The sequence below is a fragment of the Phoxinus phoxinus genome, assembly GCF_949152265.1.
Source record: "Phoxinus phoxinus genome assembly, chromosome: 9".
NCBI lineage: Eukaryota > Metazoa > Chordata > Actinopteri > Cypriniformes > Leuciscidae > Phoxinus > Phoxinus phoxinus.
This window is the reverse complement of record NC_136884.1, coordinates 1,353,728-1,367,700: the sequence shown is the minus strand read 5'-3', so window position 1 is coordinate 1,367,700 and position 13,973 is coordinate 1,353,728. Positions and strand designations below refer to the sequence as shown.

The 13,973-nt window shown below is 40.6% G+C and overlaps 1 protein-coding gene and 1 long non-coding RNA gene across 2 annotated transcripts in view; one reads left to right on the top strand and one right to left on the bottom strand.

Annotated features, from left to right (window-relative positions):
- The window catches only part of LOC307004619, a 73,537-nt gene that overhangs the window by 6,741 nt on the left and 52,823 nt on the right, over positions 1-13,973 (top strand). Inside the window, exons 3-5 of the long non-coding RNA XR_013799081.1 lie at positions 2,385-2,421; positions 2,791-2,885; positions 8,991-9,083. This is a non-coding gene — a long non-coding RNA (uncharacterized lncRNA). The remainder of the gene's footprint in view (positions 1-2,384; positions 2,422-2,790; positions 2,886-8,990; positions 9,084-13,973) is intronic.
- Positions 1-13,973, bottom strand: part of chrm2a (cholinergic receptor, muscarinic 2a) — a 109,443-nt gene that overhangs the window by 92,593 nt on the left and 2,877 nt on the right. The gene's annotated exons all lie outside the window — the stretch shown is intronic.

Sequence of the window (13,973 nt, the reverse complement as noted above, 5' to 3'; positions counted from 1 at the left end):
CATAAAAGTGTATCTATCCATGATAAAAGTGCATCTATCCATGATAAAAGTGTATCTATCCATGATAAAAGTGCATCTATCATCATATAAGTGCATCTATCCATGATAAAAGTGCATCTATCATCATAAAAGTGCATCTATCCATGATAAAAGTGCATCTATCCATGATAAAAGTGCATCTATCCATGATAAAAGTGCATCTATCCAGGATAAGAGTGTATCTATCCTTGATAAAAGTGCATCTATCATCATAAAAGTGCATCTATCCATGATAAAAGTGCATCTATCATCATAAAAGTGCATCTATCCATGATAAAAGTGCATCTATCCAGGATAAGAGTGTATCTATCCATGATAAAAGTGCATCTATCATCATATAAGTGCATCTATCCATGATAAAAGTGCATCTATCCGTGATAAAAGTGCATCTATCAATGATAAAAGTGCATCTATCAATGATAAAAGTGCATCTATCTATGATAAAAGTGCATCTATCCATAATAAAAGTGCATCTATTTATCATAAAAGTGCTCCACACGGCTCTCCGGGGATTAATAAAGGACTTCTGAAGTGAAGTGACTTCTCACTCACAAGAAGTTTTCGGCCCCTTTTAAGCTCAGTCACTAGCTCTGTACTAAAGCATCGTCTTAAGACCTCAAAGAAGTGACAATTCGCAACAGCATTTTATTTAAACTACAACGTACTTTACGCGACCCATAAAAAAGACAAATCTTTCAACTGTTTCTCCTATAGCACTTTATAAACTATTGATGTCTGTTTTCATTTCTTTGTATGAATTTTGGGAGAGAAACATCTGAGACAAAGATGATACTGTACATATAACTAAGAATATTATTGTAATTTCACCTACAGTTCTTTGTGTACATACATTTTCTATATGTGGAGAATATAATATCTCAGTTTTACTCTCCATGCAGTAAAACTAACATTTCAGAGCCAAAAAGAAAAGTCAGTTTTGCTTTTAATGTCTAGAGCGAACACAAGCTTCAGTTGTTGCGGGACTGATCGTTTTGTCTCTAGGGTGAATCTTTGCTGTTGCTCCTTATTTAAACCATGTTTGGTAGTGAAGAATATTGTTTCAAACTGAGGCTTGCCTCCCGTTATCGTTTCATCTGTTCGCTCATGAGTTATTGAGCCGGTCATGGTGTTTGTACAGAAAACATGTAATAAAAGTCGATGATAAAAGTGATCTCCTCCGGGTATGGGGGCCCTCAAGGTTCAATCCTGGGACCTTTCCTGTTTTTTTTTCAGTCAATGGGTTGTTGGGGTTACAGGAACAATCTGCCGCCCCTGGCGTCTCCCCAAGCCGTTCAGAGATTCATTTTTTCTCTGTTGTATCAAAGCCAAGCGACTCTGTTAATGCACTGAAGAGCGAAAGACTGAGAGCATGTTATTGTGTAAATCTGATCACATTCACACAGGCCTTTTCTACACAAATGGAGTGATTTTGAAGAATGTTACAATTGCCACAACCTGTCAAAGCTCCAGAAAGGTAAATATGCCTGGCAAAATTATTTTTTTAATTAGTATTTTGGCACATTCGCCAAAGAAGCTCTGGTAATAATTCATTTACCACACCTTTCCTGGATGTATAATGCACTTTTCACAAGATGTAAAATAAGTCTCCAGAGTGTGTGTGTGAAGTTTTAGCTCAGAATACCCCACAGATATTTTTATATCGCATGTTTAAGTTGTCACTTTTAGAGGGTGAGCAAAAACGCACTGTTTTGTCTTTCCCTTTAAATGCAAATGAGCTGCTGCTCCTGGCACAGGGGGCGGAGCTACAACAGCTTGTGTCCTTTTACCTCACACACACACACACACAAACGTTTAGCCGTTTATGTTCAAACTGGAGTCAGAAAGATGGATAGACTCGAGAAGAAGTGACAACATGTAGAAGCAACAGGACATTTCATGAATGGTTAGTTGATGAATTTATGTAGTTTATGTGGTTATCTTCTAGTCATTGATTAGCATATTCTGTCTTTATAATCTATAAATCGTGTTCAGGGGGCGGGGTTTATGTAAATTCTAGGGTTGGTGATGTCACTAACCCGTGAGGAATGTTGTGTAGTTCCTACCAGCCGTTTGTTGTAGTCCTTAAAAAGCGATTTCTTTAAAAGTAAATATCTCCCTTTGCTCTGAACTTTGAGTGTTGTAACTTTGCAGATGTTGTTTATGATCAAACAGCAACATTACACACTAACTACAGTTAGATAAGTGAAATCATATTCAACCACCCCTTTAAACTAATCAAACTAAAGACGAAAACCCGGTGTGAAAACCCCTTTATTTGGCTTCTAAAGACTTAAAGTAGTCGATAAAGTTAATTCATTACTTATTCATGATTTTGTGTTCCACAGAAGAACTAAAGTCGTGCAGGATTGGAATAACACGAAGGTGAGTACACTTCCACTTTTTGAACTGTTCCTTTAAAGCGTGTTCATTTACAGTGAGCTGAATTGATTTGAGCCTGCAGTAAAGTCAGCAGGGGTCAACATCCTTTCATTTATTTCTACATCGAACCCTTGTGTTTTATCTTTTCATTATCACCTTTTCCAGGTGAAATACTAAGTTGCTTCGGTCGAACCGTCACACGTCTCTCTCTGCCCGTAATGAGCGGTGTGGTGGTATAATAGATGGAGAGAGAAATAGAAAGAGATAAATCGCTAGCAGATAGATAATTGGAAAGAGGCGCATCAGAAGGCTTGTGTAATTAGAACGGAGGAGTGTGTGAGGAATCTAAATGTTTCTGTGTTTGTGTCTCAGGAGGGTCTGCCGTCCTGTCGAGCCACTCAAACACACAAGTCCATCTGTTCTCTACTGGTTCACCTGCACCGAGACACGACAACAGCTGTTCGTTTGTATGGTTCTGAGTGTATTGATCATATCTCATCATAAATCATCTCGTGCATCAAGCTCGAATCTTAGCATCTTTGCAGCTTTCGTGCCATTAATATAAAGTAGAGATGCATGGATTGATCGGCTGGTGACCGGAATTGGCCGATTTTCACGTGATCACATATGCCGATTTTATGCCGGTCAAATGCACTCGGGCGCCGCATGATTAACCTTTTGAGCGGTACGGTGACTACAGACCCGTATATGGGATTTTTATGTATGTGCCCCTGAGTACGGTGCCACATATGGGGCGCTATCGTGCACCCAGCGCAATTGACTTTGTACACCGAAGCATGCATCATTCCTATTCTGCCCCCGCGCACAGCGGACTTTTCCCTCCACAGACGCACGTCGGTAAATTAGGGAATGAACTTGCGCTCGGGGGGGCGGTTCAGTGTAAAGAGGAGTGTGTCCCGGCGCAAACGTTCCCTGGTGATATTCTGCAGTTTCAGAAAACAACTCCGCCACTGACCAGGAGAAACCCAGTCTAAAGACAGCGGCGCCGCGCGTTAGTCATATGCTATTTTAAGCGCGCGTGCTTGGCCATTATGTAGCGTGTGAACAACACACACACTTTGATTCTCTCTTCTAAACGGACGCAGCAGTTTTCATTTTTGCAAATCATACATTATTACAAGGAAATATATGAACACACGAGGGAAATCATTGTTGTGTCCGTGAAGATGTGAAAAAATATAAATCTAGATTACACATTTACCCAAATTATTATACGCCTGTTTAACCGAAGCTAATGTGTGTGTGTTTCTCCATCATCCCCAATGTCACTTCTCTGTGTTTTACGGCCCTGACGAGAGCGTCGGTCTCCTCGGCTGTGAACCGCTCCTAAACCAGAAAGTTTAGTGAATGTTTTAAGAGCATGTATTTGTAATCTGTCCTCAGTGCTTCAGTCTCACACGGCGTCTCCTTCACTTTACTTTCGGGACAATCTGTCCTAATGCTACAGGCCTGAAGATTTCTGAATCTCATTTCATTTTGAAAAGATGGATAGTAAGGCAGAATATCCAGACAGGAATCCTGCCAGATCCAGACGGATCTACCTTACGTGTGTGTGTGTGTGTGTATTGATTGGTGTAAACGCGCTGGGAAAACTGGGTTGATGACCTTGTGTTGGGTCGTGTCCAGCGCTGTTAGTCCACTTTATGCACTTTAAATGAAGGATGAACGCCGGCCATGAATACTGATGCCGGAGAGACGGTCTAATCGCACACACTTAAGACCAACACTGATCCTAGTCCAAATCCTAGTCTTATTGATCATTTCACCAGTTTTAGAGCTCTCGCACACATCTTTATTGCAACCGTGTCTGTACTCAATCTCCCGAGCTTATCAATAATCAAATTTAAGGGCAGTTCGATTGCCTTCTGAGTTTGATAAGCTCAAGTGTTCTCGGTTTCTAGAGGACAAGCGCTGAAATCCAGACATAAAACCTGCATTCTCAACCCAAGCTAAAAAAAATAGTTTAGACGTTTGAAGGAAACTCACTTTTTTGTTTGTTGCCGCCATCATGCATTTGATTTGTTGGTAACACTTTACAATAACAGTTAATTAGTTAACATTAGTTTAACTACATTAGCATGAACTAATAATGAACTGCACTTATACAGTATTTATTAATCTTAAAATATTGTTAACATTATTTAATGCACGATGCGTTTGACGTAGGGTGTCGTTTTTTTTTCGGTCCTCCACGACGGGTTCTGTCAAGAGTACGTGTGTGAGTGATTGTGTGTGCGAGAGTTAGTGTGTGTGTGTGTGTGTGTGATTGAGTTAGTGAGTGTGTGTGTGAGTGAGTGGGCGAGAGAGAGTGTGTGTGTGTGTGTGTGTGTGCGCGTGAGTGAGTGAGCAAGAGTGAGTGTGTGTGCGCGTGTTTGTGTGTGTGTGTGGGTGTGTGCGTGAGTGAGTGAGTGAGCAAGAGAGTGATTGAGTTTGTGTGAGCGAGCGAGAGTGTGTGTGTGTGTGTGTGTGTGTGTGTGTGTGTGTGTGTGTGTGTGTGTGTGTGTGTGTGTGTGTGTGTGAGTGAGTGAGTGAGTGAGTGAGTGAGAGAGTTAGAGTGTGTGTGTGTGAGTGAGTGAGTTTGTGTGAGTGTGTGCGTGCGTGAGTGAGTGAGCAAGCGAGAGTGAGTGTGTGAGTGAGTTTGTGTGTGTGTGAGTGAGTGAGTGAGAGTGTGTGTGTGTTTGTGAGTGAGTTTGTGTGAGCGAGAGTGTGTGTCTGTGTGATTGAGTGAGTGAGTGAGCGAGAGAGAGTGAGAGTGTGTGTGTGTGTGTGTGTGTGAGTGAGTTTGTGTGAGTGAGTGAGCGAGAGTGAGAGTGTGTGTGTGTGTGTGTGTGTGTGTGTGTGTGTGTGTGTGTGTGTGTGTGTGTGTGTGTGTGTGTGATTGAGTGAGTGCGTGGGTATATATGTGTGTGTGTGTGTGTGACGGCACACGATGACTGTTCGGGAAGCAGTGTGTAGTCCGACATGTTAATTGTCCACGACACGAGATTTTAGGAGTCAAACTCCTGTAATCTGACACCGTGACTATCGTAACAGACAAAAAAAATGGTGTAATCTGAACCAGGCATTACACTTACACAGATGAGCCTAGTCTTATTGATCATTTCACCAGTTGTACATTCTCTCACACACATCTTTATTGCAACCGTGTCTGTACTCGATCTCCCGAGCTTATCAATAATCAAATTTAAAGACAGTTCGATTGCCTTCTGAGTTTGATAAACTCAAGTGTTCTCGGTTTCTAGAGGACAAGCGCTGAAACCCAACCTGCGTTCTCAGCGTGTTTGTATAACACACTGCGGGTGTAAAGATGTAAAGCAGGCGTCTCTGAATCTAAACACACTCTCCCAGAATCCCGTCGCTTTCCAAATGTGGTTCCTCTGATGTCGCACTAGTTAGGGATGAAGTATCCGACCGAAGTGTGCAGGCAAAATTAAATCACGCCGCAGCTTCTGCACATTGTAAAAGCGATCTCTGAACTCAGATTTGATTATAGTTTGAGTAACTGGAAAGATGCTCTCGTGTTTCGGCTGGCTTGTGTTCACTGAATTACGGCGCTAGCGCGTTCAATTTGTTTAAACAGGGAAAGTCGTGAGGATGAAAGACAGAAGCTGTTTTTAAAGGCTTGTAGAAACACATTCATTTAGAGTTGTTTGTATTCGATTCGAGGATCTAGTCATGTGACGTGCTCCTTAATGTCATTGTCGTCAACAAAAAGGAAAGGTCAGGATTGAAATGATCACATGGTGCTCGATGTTAGGAAATGAGTGTTGCTTGTTGTAAGTGCGCAATAGCAGCGAAATTGCTTGATTAATATTATATTTAATGTTTATTATAGAAATGTTGAAGCTGTAGCTAGTTAAATTAATAATAATCCAAATTTGTTGTATAGATTAGTTGGTAACGCTTTACAATAAGGTTCATTAGTTAACTACATTAGCATGAACTGCACTTATACAGCATTTTATTAATTTCAACATTATTATTTTAACATTTACTAATACTTTATTGAAATCTTGTTAATGCAAGATGCACTGTGAACTAATATGAACAAACAATTATTATGACTAACATTAACAAAGATTAATAAATACAGTAACATGTGTATTTCTCATCGTTAGTTCATGTTAGTTAATACTAACATGTTGGCTCGTGTATTTTTAAAATGACGTAAGCCATATTTATTAAAGGCTTTTTAACTTTATCCTTCTCCTCATTTAAAATTTGTGCCTGGGATCTGTTTTTCATAACTAATGAATCTTATTGTAAAGTGTTACTGATTTGTTGTATTCACTCTCTCAGTCAATAATAACACAATTTATATTTTAGAGGTTATTTATCTCTAATATTAAACAGTCTGTAAGATCATCAGTCAATTATCTGTTTTCCTTCCAAATCTATTATTGGCGATTTTGGATTATATAATCAGTGCTGGATATTAACTGATTATATGTAATCTAGAAGATTACGTAATTCTATTCATATCTATATGAATAAGTTAATGCTAAAAGTAAGGTCAAAAGTAATCTAATAGTAGTCAGGTTATATTACCTAAAATTAAAATACAAAAGGGATTTGTATTTAGTAATGGACTACAGTTCTATCCATCACTATATATATATATATATATATATATATATATATATATATATAAATTTGTGCTATTTTGACATGTTGGATCTTGACAGATCAAGTCAGGTGACTGTTTTGCCATTTCAAAGTGAGTAAATTAATATATATTTTTGTATATATGAGTATTGTATGATAATAGTGTGTGCTAATTGGATCTTGACAGACAAGATTTGCCATCTCATCGGTTTTTGAAACGACATGAATGTGAGTAAATTAATTTTAGTTTTTCAGTGAACTGTTCCTTTAAATGAATGATAAAAGATGCTAATTTGAGACAAAAGTGGATTATTAGTGAATAATGACTTATATTTCAGTCAGTTTCTCGATAAATTTCGATAATTTTAAACTTTTTTGTTGCTAATTTGACATGTTGGATCACGACACGAACGTGAGTAAACTCATTTTTGGTTTTCAGTGAACTGTTCCTTTAAATGAGTAACAGATGAGACACAAGTGGATTATTTGTGAATAATTACTTAAATATAATGTATTATACAATATATGTAGATCATTTTTAACTTTTTTCATTGCTAATATGACATTTTGGAGCTTGACGGATCAGGTCAGGTGACTGTTTGCCTTTTTCGGCTGTTGAAGAAAGTCTTGGTTTGTGGTAAATGGTTTCGAATGTTAGTTTTTCAGTGAACTGCTCCTTTAAATGAACATTTACAGATTGGACAAAAGCGGATGTGTGTGGAACTATCATCTCTACGCATTAAGCCTTACAGTGCAAATGTAACGGGAGTGAGAGCTCACCACTGCTCTGCTATTTCACTGATGCACAGTAACCTCCAGGCCTCACACACACACACACACACACACACACACACACACACACACACTGTCCTGTCAGATCAGCTCGTTTCTGACAGCGTTTTGTGCCTCTGGAGTTCTGCACAGAGAATATCAGATGTGAAATGTAGAAAAATCCCTCAAACGCGCTGTGTCGCACAAGCGGAGAGATCACCAGAGTGTGTCAACAGACTGACTGCTCACACACACACACACACACTCGCCACCTCAGCGTGTGCCATTTAAGACAGACGCCCGTGGGGGAGAGGAGTGTGTATGTCCGCTCTGAATGTCATGAAGAGTAGCGTGTGTGTGTGTGTGTGTGTGTGTGTGTGTGTGTGTGTGTGTGTGTGTGTGTGTGTGTGTGTGTGTGTGTGTGTGTGTGTGTGTGTGTGTGTGTGTGTGTGTGTGTGTGTGTTTTTTTTTTGCCTCTGTTGGTTCTGGGGTCACGCTCGTGGGAAAATAACTGTATCATTTTCCTCCTTTACTGTCAGATTGAATCACACACACACTCATTTTTGTTTCACTATATTAGTAAGGACATCATGATATTTTCTATGGTCTAGTTTGGCCCTCACAAGTACACACACTCACTCACTCACTCTCTCTCAGTCACACACACACACACACACTGTCACACAAACTCAGACTCACACACACATACACTGTCACACACTCACACACACTGTCACACAAACTCAGTCTCACACACTCACACAAACTCAGACTCACACACACACACACACTAACTCGCGCACACATACACACACTTAGTCGCGCACACACACACACACTTACTCGCACACACACACACACACTTACTCGCACACACACACACACACACACACACACACACACTTTATTATCTCAGTAATTATTCCAAGACTGAAATGAGATTAAATGGAGCGCAACTGGATAAAATTGCTTGAAGTAACTAAAATTAAAATGAAAACAGAAAATAAAAAAATTCGTAATATTAATCAAATCCATAGTAGTGTCTGAATGACTCGAAAAAACACGGCTCTCAACATCATCAGACTCTCAATATGAGCTCAAACATTTCTCATCAAATGATCCGAGTTGCTCCATGTTCACTCGTACAACTACTAACTCTTTTTATTCCTCCTCAGGAGAAACGTATGAAACAAAGTAGATGAAGTGAACGGTGTTACGTCTCCTGAGCTGCGAACAGTAACTCTCTCTCCTCTGGGCTCCAGGAAACAGTAAGCACACATTTGCATATCTTTTACATTTGTCTCCCTTTGTGGAACAAATGACGGAGGTTTTGCAAAACCTGCTGTGAAGATGATGAGATGCAGGAGAGAGTGTGAGAGATCATTAGAGGAATAGATCAGCCAAAAATCACAGTCACAATTTCATCTGAAGGAAGAAAAGAAAAAAAGCACCTGGTACTGTGTGTTCTGCTAAATATCTCCATTTGAGTTTCACTGAAGAGCATACAGGATGAGAACATTATGACAGGATTTTAATTTTTGGGTGAATCTCAGATAAAACCCACAGCCAATCAGAACAGTGTGTGGGCGGAGTCTCGCGGCGAGTGCACAGCCTATCAGAACAGTGTGTGTGGGCGGAGTCTCGCGGCGAGTGCACAGACAATCAGAACAGCGTGTGGGCGGAGTCTCGCGGCGAGTGCACAGCCTATCAGAACAGTGTGTGTGGGCGGAGTCTCGCGGCGAGTGCACAGCCTATCAGAACTGTGTGTGTGGGCGGAGTCTCGCGGCGAGTGCACAGCCTATCAGAACAGTGTGTGTGGGTGGAGTCTCGCGGCAAGTGCACAGCCTATCAGAACAGTGTGTGTGGGCGGAGTCTCGCGGCGAGTGCACAGCCTATCAGAACAGTGTGTGTGGGCGGAGTCTCGCGGCGAGTGCACAGACAATCAGAACAGCGTGTGGGCGGAGTCTCGCGGCGAGTGCACAGCCTATCAGAACAGTGTGTGTGGGCGGAGTCTCGCGGCGAGTGCACAGCCTATCAGAACAGTGTGTGTGGGTGGAGTCTCGCGGCAAGTGCACAGCCTATCAGAACAGTGTGTGTGGGCGGAGTCTCGCGGCGAGTGCACAGCCAATCAGAACAGCGTGTGGGCGGAGTCCACAAATTAGTCGCAAAAAAATCGTAAAGATTTATTTAGTCCACGTTATAAAACAAGAAACTCTGATCCGTTCCAACGAGCATCCACAAACAGCATCGCAGCGTTGTGTGTTTGGAGTGATGGTTTCGGGAAACACCGACTCGTTGAACTGCTGATAACGACAGAACTTGCGACCATAGATGACTAACGATGCTTTTGACCATAAAATCATCATTAAATCAAAAACAACAATTGATTTTTAATGCTATATATTTATCCATGCACATCATTATTTCACAATCTTTAATCAAAAACATGAATGCAATGACAGCTCTTCTCTGATGCCGCGTGCACCGCTTTGAGATCACAGCAATTAGCAAACAACAACAATCAATCAATTCCCAATGGACAAAATCAAGTCCAATTGGGAAGAAAAAACTGTAGCAATTTCCTATTCATGCCAAATTTGTCTCCAAACTGTAGTTCAGTAAACACACACACACTCACACGCATGCTCTCGCTTCCAACACACTCCTGACGAGGTCCTGCAGAAATCATGAGATGACTTTAAACCCACCAGATGTTCAGATCAGACGCTCATGACTTTCTTCCTCTTTTCTCGTTCTCTCTCCCAGGTTCCGCTGTCGTGTGTTTAGAGTCTGATAAACAACTAGCGCTGCACATAAATACCTCAGTACCCAAGACCCCCAATGTTATTGACCCGCTGCACTGTGTGTGTGTGTGTGTGTGTGAGAGAGAGAGAGAGTATGTGTGTTTTTGTGTGTGTGTGTGTGTGTGTGTGTGTGTGTGTGTGAGAGAGAGCGAGAGAGAGAGTGTGTGTGTGTGTTTCTGTGTGTGTGTGTGTGTGTGTTTCTGTGTGTGATGGGTAGGTTTAGGGGTCGGGTTAGTGTGTGTGTGTGTGTGTGTGTGTGTGAGAGAGTGATGGGTAGGTTTAGGGGTTGTGTGTGTGTGTGTGTGTGTGTGAGAGAGAGAGAGAGTTTGTGTGTGTGTGTGTGTGTGTGTGTGTTTCTGTGTGTGATGGGTAGGTTTAGGGGTTGTGTGTGTGTGTGTGTGTGTGTGTGTGTGTGTGTGTGTGTGTGTGTGTGTGTGTGTGTGTGTGTGTGTGTGTGTGTGTGTGTGTGTGTGTGAGAGAGTGATGGGTAGGTTTAGGGGTTGTGTGTGTGTGTGAGAGAGAGAGAGAGAGAGTTTGTGTGTGTGTGTGTGTGTGTGTGTGAGAGAGAGAGAGAGAGAGTTTGTGTGTGTGTGTGTGTGTGTGTGTGTGTAGCAGGAGATGCTGCCAGTCAGTCTGACATGGTCCTGTTAGCCCTTCTAAATGATTGCAACTGCAACTCCATAAACATTATTATAAGTCATTAAACACCACAACAACACTCACATAAGAACTGTGTACATTAAACTCTGAATGGCTTACACACACACACACACACACACACACACACAAACAGGTCAGTGTTAATGAAGTGTCCATCAACAGCTCAGATGACGGCCTGATTTAGACAATGCAAAAGCACCGCAGTAAAAAGGCCACACTGATGTGTGTATTATGTGGTGATGTGTGTATGTGTGTGTTGATGTGAACACAGTAGAGACTTTTAAAATGGACGTATAAAATGAAAAGGTGTATAATGACGCGCAGGTGACATGCAGCGCCGGCCCTTCAGCGAGACTTCAACAGCATCTACCGGGAACGGGTTGATGAACACAATATCCCTTCATCTTTACGTATTTAATATTAATATTTTATTAATTTAAAAAAAATATATATATATATATATCTCATGTGTGTGTGTGTGTTAGTGTGCGTGAGTGAGCGAGAGTGTGTGTGTGCGCGAGTGAGCGAGAGTGTGTGTGTGTGCGAGTGAGTGAGTGTGTGTGTGTGTGTGTGTGCGCGAGTGAGTGAGCGAGAGTGTGTGTGTGTGCGAGTGAGTGATTGTGTGTGTGTGCGAGTGAGTGAGTGAGTGAGCAAGTGTGTGTGGGCGAGTGAGTGTGTGTGAGAGAGTGAGTGAGTGTGTGTGCGTGCGTGTGTGTGTGCGAGTGAGTGAGCGAGAGTGTGTGTGCGAGTGAGTGAGTGTGTGTGTGTGCGTGACGGCACGAAAGCAGCGTGTAGTTCGACATGTTTCTTGTCCACGACACGACACGACAAGATTTTATGAGTCAAAATCGTGTAATCTGAACCAGGCGTTAGTGTCACATCTGTGTCAGGTGACCTCAGGGGGCGGGGCATTCTCATTCCACAGAGCGTTTGATTGGGCGAAAAGAAAACTGCAGACAACATGAGTCATCGATATTACCGGCCAGTTTTCCAGGACGAGAGAAAACTTGTTTGTACATTTAAATGCTGGAAGTAAATTAAGAAGACAACTTTAGCAGGACAGCGGCGTGTAGACGAGCTCAGAGACTCATGGACTAAAGGTCACAAACCTCACTTTCTGATTTAATGTGCCCTTTAAGAGCGTTAGTGAGATGCTACACTGAAATTGTTTTGTTAAATTAAAAGAAAAACGAAATGTGAGAGAATTAGGATGCACTTCGCCATGAATTATAATAATTTGTATTTCTTGTAAAAATCTATATTTTATGGTAAAAGTATATCGCTGTGAAATGAAATAGGCTTTATGATGAAGGACACGTGAACTAACGGAGAAGGTGTTTACGGCAGTACGAACTGACGCCGATATCTATGGACTTTTAAGGTAAGCAATTTTATTCGATTTCAATATTAAAATGCTGGTGAGAATAAGAAGAGGAATATCTGCATATATGATGGACAGGTGTCTAGAGTAAAATGGCTCAATATTTAATGAAGTTCATACAAAAGACCTGAACTGGAAGCAATGCAACCTTTTTTTTTTACAGAATATGGAAGTTTGTTGTGCATCATTTATTCATTTTTGTATGTATAAAAACTAGGGCTGTCAAAATTAACTGTTGAAATAATGAATGGCGCATCCGATTTTTTTCCTGGCATCCATTTTGTATACAATATATGATCACGCTATCATCCATTCAAGTGCTTTAAAACCATAATTCCCGTTAAGTATCCTCTTAAGTAGAGACTTTAATTAGTTAAAAAGTGTTAAATGAACGTAAAGAGTTAAGAGAAAATAGCGTGAGATGCGCGTCAGGTCTTAAAGTGACAGCAGCCTAATAAACCTGTCAATCATTAATGTTAATTAAACAACAGAAATCACTCGCTGCTCATGACTGAATAACTTTTGTAGCTTTAATAAAGATTAATCCATATCCAATTTATCAGTTATGCATTGAAAACTGAAGTGTTTGATAACTTTATTGATTTTTTTGCACCTCTTAGACCAACCTGGACATCCTAAAGCACTATTTACAAGGTTACAGGTCAAAAACAAGGAAAACAATAATTTTTGTTTGTGCATTTTAGCAAGACGCGTAAAAATGAACTGGTCTGACTGGGCCAATATATTAAAGGCACAGCTAAATGTGACATTTATTACAATGGGTTTATGTGAAGATTGTTTTTAAGTTCACTTAAATTAAAAGTTTTACATTTTCAAACGCCTATTAAATGTAAAAAAAAAAAAAAAAAAGTATTGGTTTCAGTGATACTGGCCTTCATTAAATCAAATATTTAAAATATGCTGTTTTTATGTTGTTTTCTACATATTTTTTGCCAAAAGTATTACAAAATCGATTGACAGCACTAATAAAACCTTTTAACTGTATGGTACATTGAAATGATATAGAAACGTAAACAACATTTGACCAATTAACAGTTTATTGTTATGATTTTTAGCGATTTGATGTGAAAGTATGACAATATCGATTGACAGCACAAATACAACCCTTTACTGTATGCTACATTGAAATGGTGCATAAATGACATTTGACCAATTAACAGTTTGTATTGTAGCAATTAAAAAATAATTACAAAAATCTTGTCAACCTTTGCGCGTCCCGGGAAATTCAATGCGCGCTCCCGTCTGCATGTAACGCGCACTCAAAACGCCAAAAGACGTCTAAACAGCATCTC